The sequence below is a fragment of the Polypterus senegalus genome, chromosome 5, assembly GCF_016835505.1.
Source record: "Polypterus senegalus isolate Bchr_013 chromosome 5, ASM1683550v1, whole genome shotgun sequence".
Classification (NCBI taxonomy): domain Eukaryota; kingdom Metazoa; phylum Chordata; class Cladistia; order Polypteriformes; family Polypteridae; genus Polypterus; species Polypterus senegalus.
Window position 1 is genome coordinate 208,070,020 of NC_053158.1, and position 10,265 is coordinate 208,080,284.

A 10,265-nucleotide genomic window follows, 5' to 3' on the forward strand; every position below is an offset into this window, starting at 1 on the left:
TGGACGATCGCATCGATTTAGAGGAACACATGACTGCCTTTGCTGTGGGTGATTCGGTGCATTTGGGTGGCAGACTGGCAAACAGGGTAGTGGTGCCACCTCAGGGTGCAGGGTTTCATTGTGATGTTTGCTCTTTCTTCTTGTGTGTGTTTTGGGGGTTCCCAGTTTATTGGCAATGCAGAGGACATTCACTTGATTGGCATTTGTCAGCTGCCTCAGTCTGATAGACTGGCACTCCCATTGGCTCTGTAATGCCACCTTGGAGGGGTCACAGGGCATCTGCATTCATCTCCTTGATGCCTCACTCCCACGTTTGTGTCTCACACACAGCTGTGACTGGCCCAGAGGGCGCAGTACAAGGTGCCCGAGGTGCCCGCCACCCTCTTGAGCACTGAGAGGCTGCACTCGTCTGTTCCATCATTAGCGCTGCCCACGCTAAACTGCTCCTGTCACTCTCCCTGCTGTACTCGATGTCATGTCCCTCGACACACAAAACAGGAGAGCTCCAAGACTCTGTGCCATGCCTTTGGGGGACACACTGCACCCGACATGTGCCAACTTACCGGGGCTTCTAGTGACGGATGGCGGGCTTTGCAGGAGGGTCAAGGCAGCTTCTCCACCTGCTAAGAGGAAGTGGACATGTCAGGGTCAGCCAACAAACATCCAGATACATGCAGGGACAAGGACATGGAGACGAGCAGCAGGTGACCTGCACACCTCGTGGTCCAACTGGGCGGCCTGTAAAGAGTTAACCACAAGTCCACGCCCACTGGTGGGAGGGCTTACTGCTGCTGTCGTCCAATGAGCTTTCATTCAGTATGTGGACCGAGTGAGACGTGCGCATAGCAAGAAGGGCTGGTCAGACGTGGGCACAGGTGTACCCTGCAATGGACTGGCATCCACAGCGGGGCCACCTGCAACAGGCTTGTGTTAGAATGACTGGGCATGAGAGGGGAAAGGAAGAAAATTAACAAATGAGTCAGTCAACAAAGGAGCAAATGACTGGGTAAAAGAAAGAAAAAAGAAAGAGAAAAAGAAAGAAAGAAAGAAAGAAAGAAAGAGAAAAAGAAAGAAAGAAAGAAAGAGAAAAAGAAGGAAAGAAAGAAGAAAGAAAGAAAGAAGATTCTTTGGAGCTCTTGGCTGTCCCTGTCACATTTCGTGTTCGACTGAGTGTCCCTTGCCTTTGTGGTGACCGTCACACTTCTCCCGACCCCACGATGTCCTCGGTGTGTCACCCACTTATAAGAGGTGCACACGTGACGGTGCGGTTTGGGACACGAAGCCATTGCAGCTGTTCAGGTTCAGTCGATTCCCGTTTTATAGCGCCCACCACGGCTGCATTTTGTCTATTGCGCTCTTTTGAAGTTGGGCAGTGCGCCCCCTAGTGTCACGGGTGACCCAGGTGGAGTCGCTTCCCCTGCCTGTCTCTCCAGAATAATAGAGACCCTTGGTGACAGTGGCACTGCACTCCTGGGCGGGCGCTATGAAGGGCATGACAAACATATACAGTATAAATATGGATGTGGGGGTCGGGTGGACCCCGCTGATTCCAACCCAAGGGAGGTTTGACTTGAATTAGCGCCAGTCAAAGTGTGTGGCAGTCAGGAGGCCCGATGAGCCCACCAGGCTCTGTGCGCATCGCAGATCTTCCGACCACCACAGGCGTGTTTTCCATGACGCACAGTGAAACTCGACTTGAAGTGACACAGGGGGCCGAGACCCTCGGAGGCGGCGCTGCGCTCTCACGTTTCCTGCACGGCGCTCCCTCCACGCACAGCACTGTGAGTTTCCAGATGGCGCACATGTAGGCGCCCTGATCGCTGAACTCAGCCCAGTGGATGATGAGGGTGCAGTGCCCGCCGGCCGAGTCCCGCTCTGCCACTACCCGGCTGCTCTCAATCGAGCTGTCGTACTCGATCTTGGTGGGGCTGGAGGAGAGGAGCCATCTGGGGGCGCCACCATCCGTGTGCCGATACCAGTGGACGACGGCTCTGCGGAAATCCGTGCCAGTCACCTGACAGTCCAGTCGTGCCGGCTGCTTCTTACGGGTCACTATGGACGCCTGCCGCTGGGTCACGACTGCAGCCTCTGCAACTGAAAGACACAGAGAATGAAACAGAGAGAGTGGCAGGAAAGGCGCTATATAAGACATCGCTGCACACTTACAGAGGAAGATCGAAGCCAGCGCTAAGTGAACGCACGCCACCCGCTTCATGATCGGCAGCAGCTGTCACTGGGTGGGCGCCGGCTGATGAGCCTCCTGTTTAATGGAGAGGAAGTGACTTTGGGTGGGGGGGCCAGGCCAGCAGAAGGATGGGGGTGTTTAATACACTAAAGTGTCACAAAGACAAAGCATTTACCTGGTCACTCTCACTCAGGACATTATGTAGCCGGTCACCATCCAGCTGGCAGTGCCACCACGTCCAGAGTCCAGTGAGTCACTGAGATAATCCACAAGTTTGTATTAAGACTCATAGTGGCCGTCAACTCAGGACAGTCACACTTGGGCACTGACCACCATGTGGCCTTTAGATGACAGATGGACCCTGTCCAGCCAGAATGAGACCCTCCATTGGCCTTTGGTCACACTGTTAAAATGTGGAGACCACTGAGATGCTTAACGGCCCTGGACATGACATTCATTGATCTGACCCTGACCCCACCGTCAAGCCCACCGTCCATTGTCTGCTTCAAGGCAGCACCACCAGCAGGTAGGAAACAACTCTGGATTTGATGCCAGAGGTTAACCTGCAGAAAATAAAGTTCAGTTCAGAAAGGCGCTATATGAAGTGACCCCTGGGACACAAATGACAACGAAGCAAAGCAAATTAACATTTCATATGAAAAGCACAAAGCCTTGTAGATGACGAAATGGACAACGTGACGTATCTGCTGTCACTCTGTCACTATGTCACTGCCACCCAGTCACTCCTACGGTAAGACAGCAGCATCACCTGTGGGACGCCCACCTTCTGGGGTCCATCAACGCACTCCATCCACATCGCTGCTCACAGGCCTTGACTGGAGGACCCAACTTTGACCAAAACCAAGCTGTATGTGCGCACTCCATATAGCGCCTTTCTTCATGTCTTCACCCCCCCTTCTTTCTTTCCTCACTGACTACCCTGTCATTTTCATGGTTGTCCTTGTCACACTGCCGGTGAGACACTTCATTTTGATGTGACACCAAATGCCACTGAATTTATGAATTAATTCAAGTTCACCTTATCTACTCTAAGAGGACTGAACTTGTAATTTCCAGAGTGGCTTGTAGGGGGCGCCACTGAGCTCAAAGCCAATGTAAGGGGGCTAAAAGTAAACCAAGGGTGGGATTTATTATAGGGAGGGTCAAACACACAAAGTGACGTCTGCTGTGACCCTGAAAGGCCCCCACTGTCATAGTCCAGGTGCTCCTCTCGTCTTTCTCTACGCTGGCCCACTTGAGGGGGATGACATTTACTGGGCTGTGCTTCGTCTCCTGGTAAACTCCGAGAGCCCCCATCAAGCCCCTTCATGCCATAGGAAGGACAAGGACAGCCCACCAGAGAGACTCATGAAAGTCCAGATATATGGCAGTAGGACTCTACTCTGTCCCCCGGTGTCTTGGGGACCTCCTAACATGTGACACTTCTTACTTTTACTGGCTTTTCAGCGCCCCCTGCTGACAAACAACAAACCTGCTCAAGTCCAACTTATCACAGCAGGCTGCGTTTTGGTGTTAAACAGGACAGGAGGCTCAGGAGCCCAGAGCAGACTATGGAAGGTCCAGCACCAGCAGGATGAGGTTCTCATCTACAAGAAGGACCACCATGACAGACCCCACGAGAGACAACGTGTAAGCAGCACCTCAAGGCGTCCTCAGGCCATCATCCTCTCTGTGGGCTCTCAGGTCTCGACTGAGCATTGTGACAACTGCAGGGCAGTGACAATGATGATGATGATGATGATGATGATGATGACAACTGGGCTTTTGGATGAGTCCAGCAGTGATGACCACAGACAGTCCAGTTTCTTCACCTGAGACGTGTATTGGATGTGAACAGATCTGAGTTTTGAGACCTGTGGTCTTCCCTGCAGCCATTTCACTAGGGTGGGCATTTTAAGTGGGTGACGGATGACCTTCATCAAGCTGATGAGAGTCCCCCATTCTTTATTTCATTTTCCTCTTGACTGAAGTTCTGTGTTCATCTCAGTGCAATGAGAGGACAGTCATGATGGTCACTTCTTGTGTAGCCAGAAATAACATCATGGAGGCCAAAAAAACAAAAGTGGCACCAAAAGCCAACAGAAGAATGTCTCAGGTACCCCAAGCACTCCCTTAACCCACCCCCCCACTTCTCCACTGCCCACCAGTTGACCACTCATCTTGCTCTTCAACCGTCAGTTGGCCTCCTCCCCGTTCAGGGTCCGCGTCCGTCCTATCAGGACCAGAGTGAGGGCTGGATGTCCGCCTCACCTGAGAGCTCCCTCTAGAGGCTCCTGGTGTCCTGGCACCCTTGGTGGAGTGATTTTTGTTTTTGTCCACCTTTAGGTTTTTGCCTTTTAGTGCCCACTTTTAGTGCCCACTTTTGAACTCTTAATAAAAATCTTTCAATTTAAAGGAACTTTGCTTTAGTTTGTCCCAAGAGGTGAGCTTCATGGATTCCCTCTCCTCATTTCTAGATATTTCGGACTTTGAGCCCCATTTTAGGCCTGTGTGGGCCAAAGGCCTGCTATTAAATGTTGGGGTTGGGTCGCCTGGGGTGCTCAGTAAGCTTTTGGTGATGACTTGCAGCAGAAATCATCAGAGTCAAGTCATTAAGGGGTCTCGCCCACTCTCAGTCCCATATGATCCTTCCATTGCCACCCCTGTCCTCTCCATGGCCTTATTAGAAGATGATCATGTAGCCCTGGATGGCCTGCCCTCTAGTGTCCCACTGCATGCGTCCCTCTTGGCTGGTGCCCACATACATTGGTGCCCTCTGACTGTGCCCTTCTGAAACCCTTAGCACACACATATGCCTTTCTGGCCTCTAAGTGCCCCCCTTTTGTACACATGAGGGTATCTGCAGGGCCAGACTGTGCCCTTTGCCAACCAGGTGATGCCCTTACTACTGGGGTACAACGCTCATTTAGTGAGACAATCTGTGTCTAGCCTGGAAGGCTGAACTTCATGCTGATGAAGATGAAGGTGGCAGGCCGAGCTCCATGAAGGCTGCTGTGTCCTCCATACCTTAGATGAGTGCTGGACGTGAAGTCCATGGGACATTCTGGATGTTCCCAAATGGAAAGGTTCGCTTGTATTGGCAGTTCCATGGCACTGCTGTGTCCTGATCCACAGACACAGAGGAGCTGCCAGAGGCCTGGAGGGTCCAGATTTGGGCAGACCTCAGAGTCAGAGCTGGCATGAGGGCTCAGTGTCTGCGGGCTCTTTGAAGATTTTTTCTGGACTGAGGTTCATCGGCGGTCATGCTGGTCTGGTGACCCCACAGCCCGCGTCCAGCTGATTTTTTGTCTTAGCCCAGACTGTGCGTCGGCACGCAGGGGTTCACCCATTTATGCTTTGCTGGGGTCTTGACCTGCTCTCAGTTTCACCTGACGTCACCATATGCACCCACTCATCCATCCGATACAAGCTGAGATGAAGTCCAAGTCCTGCACCCCTGTCCCCGTCTCCCAACAGCCTCAGGGGTCCGCTCACCAGCCAGAAGGTCCTTCAGATGTCCCATAGTCCTCCGGTTTCTATGGCGACTTGACATCATAAGCCATTTGTGTTCATGGAATTCATTCATCCAGGAGAGACAGGGACAACTCCTACAGTCTCCATATGTCACCTGTGCTGCCAACATGCCACTTATCACCTCACTTGGGTGTCAACAAAAGGTCAACAAGATTAACAAACTTGGGGTCTTCTGGCAGGATCAAGATGGTCCACGAAAAGATGTTTTGGACCTCCAGGGGGACGTCATTAACAACACTTGGATGAACTACGAAGGTGGCTCAGCAACCTTCATGCTGAGTGACAGCCACTTCTGTCACTTCCATCTGCCTCCTACAATGCCAGTCCCTGACTCCTGATCATCTTAACTTGCCAGCTATGAGTTTTCCCTTCTGCCCACCAGCATTCCCACCAATGTGGCACCTTCCACTTGGACGAATGTCACAGGCCACCTGCTCGAGTTAAAGTGGACACCAAGTCCGGCCGACAGAGGGTCTGACGACACAGGGAACGTACCAGCTTCAGTGTGACAAACTTCTGGGGCTCGTCTGGGGAGGGCAGAGTCACAGTTCAGCTGACTTGGTCAAGTGGCTACGTTTCTAAGTCCACATCCTCGAGTCCACAGCTTTAGTGTCATAATCCGGGTGACAATGTGGCAGTTCAGTGACTGTGCTCACATAAAGCTGCCACCTAGGAACAACGATACCACAGCAGGTTAGTAACAGGAGGAATGAGGCTGGTGGCAGTTGGCACGAGTACCAGGCACATGGCAGCTGTGGGCACCCATCAACTGTCAGATCTGAGCTGCAGGCACCATGGCGGGGTGTCCTCCTCCTCCTGCAGTCCCAGGAAGTGAGAAACCGAAATCAGGTGACAGTGGCAGGCCACAACCTGACATCTCAGGAAGGAAATGAGCAGCAACTGCAATGGGGCTCAGGGGGGGAGATGCCGCAGTGCCCCCTGGCACTTCTAGTCAGCCTGCCACTCTTTACCTTCTTTGGTTCCTGTGCCAGTTTCATTCTTCTGCAGTTTTGTGTTCTCAGCTGTTATTCTGATTGGCATGGTTGTGTTGTTTGTCATGATGGTGCCCACTGCTGACCACATGATCTTCACGTCACGACACAATCTCAATGGCTGTCTTCAGTCAGATGATGAGACAGACCGGGCGCCAGCATGCCAGTGTCTGACCTGGTGTGATGTGACAGCTGTGTCAACTTGCATGTGCCACCTGAAGCGCCATCATGATTAGTGAGGTATGTGAGAACACAGACAGGCCAACCGAGGGAAAGGAGGAGGAGGACAAAAGACCCCATGAACCTGACCCTCGGAGCAGAGAGAGCACATCCATGGGCACCCATGGCACACGCTACCTGAACACAACCTTCTGATGTTCACAAGTCACCACAGCGACTGCACGTCCAAGTGACATTGTGACACATCAAAGAGGGGCTCAAGTCTGCCAAGGTCACCTGGGTGAGTCGTGCCAGTCAGTGCCAGCGTCACATTTGTACAAATCCTGGCTCTTTAATGGCACTTCACTGGCATGTGTGGGTCCTTTGATGAAGGTGCGTTGTCTGCTCCTGAGGATGGACCTGTGGGCTTTGAGTCGTGTCCTATAATGTGTGGTGGGCTACCTAGAATGGTACACCAGAAGACCCAAACTGAGCCTGCACATCAGGACACCAGTGGGGTGGCACAGACCCCTTACCACCTGTTCATATGTGCATGGAGCCCACTATGGGTGGAAATAACAAGGGGGTCTTTCTGGAGCCTCCCAATGGCACCCATTTGGCACTGCTATGAAGAAGCACCTTGGCTCCTTTACCAGGCGTCGACTGAAGTGTTACGAGGAGAGTGCGGACGTCACCTTCAAGCGGGTGGGCTCTTCTTTAGGGGTCTCTGCCTTTCTCAAGAAACGGCATTCCCTCTCTGTTTAGCAAGAATGGCCAGCATGAGAAAGAGAAGAAAGAGACCCCTTTTGGATTGGAGTCCAGCGGAGGTGCTGTTGTCCCCCTCCTATTGTCTTTTACGTCTGTCACTTGTTAAAATGTATTTTCTGTTTGCTGTGCCACCAGGCTGTCATTTTGAATCCGTGTCCGTTTTGACTTGTCCTAATTTTGCAGGTCCTAAAAAATCATCATGGCGGTTCTTGGGTGTCCACTCTGGGGTCCTGTCTTTTGAACTTTGACATCCTGGGGTCCCCAGGGGTCTCCAATCACGCCCCCCCCTTTTAAGGGCTGTGATTGGACGGGCTAACAGTGAGCGCTGGATGGTGGGCTGCCTGCACGTGGACTTTCCGTTGTGAATGCTAAGACCCCGGGGGTGCACACCCTAATGTCCCAGATGGCAGACCCGCTCATTCCTGAAGTTTATTTTATTTATTTAAGGTAATGTGCGAGGTGCCCCCCCAACCCCCATGAACCATTGCAGTTTCTGAAGACGACCACCTTTGAGTCGCGCGATTCCCTTCTGTCACTCGCCGTGCGTCCCACACCGCACAGTAGTAGCGAGCCGCGTCCTCGTCGTCGATGTCGTTGATCGTGAGGGTGAAGAGGAGACCCCCGTGCTCGGCCAGGTATTTGTCTTCACTAAAGCCGCTGTCGTATGTGGCGCGCTGTCTGGAGGAGTGACGGAGGACCCTCTTCAGTTCGCCTCCCGTTTCTCGGTACCAGTGAACCATCGCCGTGTCCAGACTGACGCCGGTAAGCCTGCAGTGCAGCCTCGCCATGCTCTTCCCCCTCGGCCTGGTGACGGACGGCGTTTGCTCCAAGGTGACCGCAGAGGCGACAGCTGAAAAGAAACGGAATGAAGCGACAGATCAGGAGGACGAGAAACTGACATGTCTGCTCGACATCTGAAGGGTTTGGTGGCAGCCTTGTCATAGGCCACTGTGCCCCGTGAAAGTCGCTATATAAAAGAACTTACAGGTAAACGCGACCACAATTAGGAGCACCCGCCGTGACTGCTGCCTTGTCGCGAGTGACATCTCGGACGAAGCGACACTGAACTCTGGGACACTAAGTGGCGCCTCGCAGCGGGTGTCTGGTGATAGGCGGGCACATCACGTGAACTGCGAGGTAAAACCACAAAGGAGGCGGGCTGAGGAACACGAGCGCCCCTGGCGTCCATTCCGTGAACTTCACCTGAGATCGGAGAGTGAAGGGCTGAGCGGCAGGGAGCGGCAGGAGGCGACAAATCAAACAAGCATTGACTTACAGCAGCGTGAAAGGCGCTATACAGCGGAGGAGCTGGTGGTCGATAGAACACAACCCTAAAATAGAAAATAGCCGAGCCATAACAGACACTTGCAGGGCTCACCTGAGCACACCTGAGGGGCAGGCTGCTCGACCACTTAACACGAAGGAAGCCTCCATGAGGACGGCGGAGGTCCACCAGGGCTCTGAATCTTCTTGAATGGGCTTTCTGGACTTTGTGAAGGTCTAAAAAGACAAACCAGGGGGGCAGAAATGAAAAGACGGGCTAGAAGAACTCCAGGGGGGGCTCAGCGTCTTCATCCTCCTTCTATTGAATGTTCTAGAGGCAAAGTCAGTTGTACAGCTTCGGTGCATCCCCCTTGGAGGGACACTGGAGAGTTTAGGGGTCCCCAGGTAGGTCCCCTTTGTAAGTGTGAAAGCTCCTTGAGAGGACAGACGTTTTCATCTTGAATACAGACTTGCAGTGGGTTAGGGGTAGGGTCATGGGTGGGACGCCTATGTGACTCAAATAAGGGGTGACTGTCCATGATGTCATCGGCATGTCCTTAAAGCACCAGGGTAGAGGCTGCAGACAAACCAGACATGATAGGGAGAGGGAGAGAGAGATCAATAAGAAAGGCACTATATAATAGATAGATAGATGTGTAAGGCACTATATAATAGGTCGACCACGTCCCGAGGGAGGTGGGGGACATTGAGTTCGAATGAGGTGGCTGACCGGAGCTGTGGCCATAAGGTGGTAGGTGCCTGTCGTGGCGGCAATCCCCAAACCCGTTGGTGGACACCGGTGGTGAGGGATGCCGTCAAGCTGAAGAAGGAGTCCTATAGGACCTTTATGTCCTGTGGGTCTCTGGTGGTTGCTGAGGCAAAAACTCAGGCATGGGAGGAGTTTGGAGAGGCCATGGAGAACGACTTTCAGATGACTTCGAGGAGATTCTGGTCCAACATCTGGTGTCTCAGGAGATGGACGCAGTGCAGTGTCAACACCGTATATGGTGAGGATGAGGAGCTGCTGACCTCGACTCGGGACGTTGTGGGTCGGTGGGGGGGAGTACTTCGAAGACCTCCTCAATCCCACTAACATGCCTTCCAATGAGGAAGCAGAGCCTGGGGACTCTGAAGTGGGCTCTCCCATCTCTGGGACTGAGGTGGTCAAAAAACTACTTAATGACAGGGCCCCGTGGGTGGATGAGATACGCCCGGAGTTCCTCAAGGCTCTGGATGTTGTAGGACTGTCTTGGTTGACACGTCTCTGCAACATCGCATGGACATCGGGACAGTGCCTCTGGATTGGCAGACCGGGGTGGTGGTCCCCTCTTTAAAAGGGGACGGAAGGTGTGTTCCAACTATAG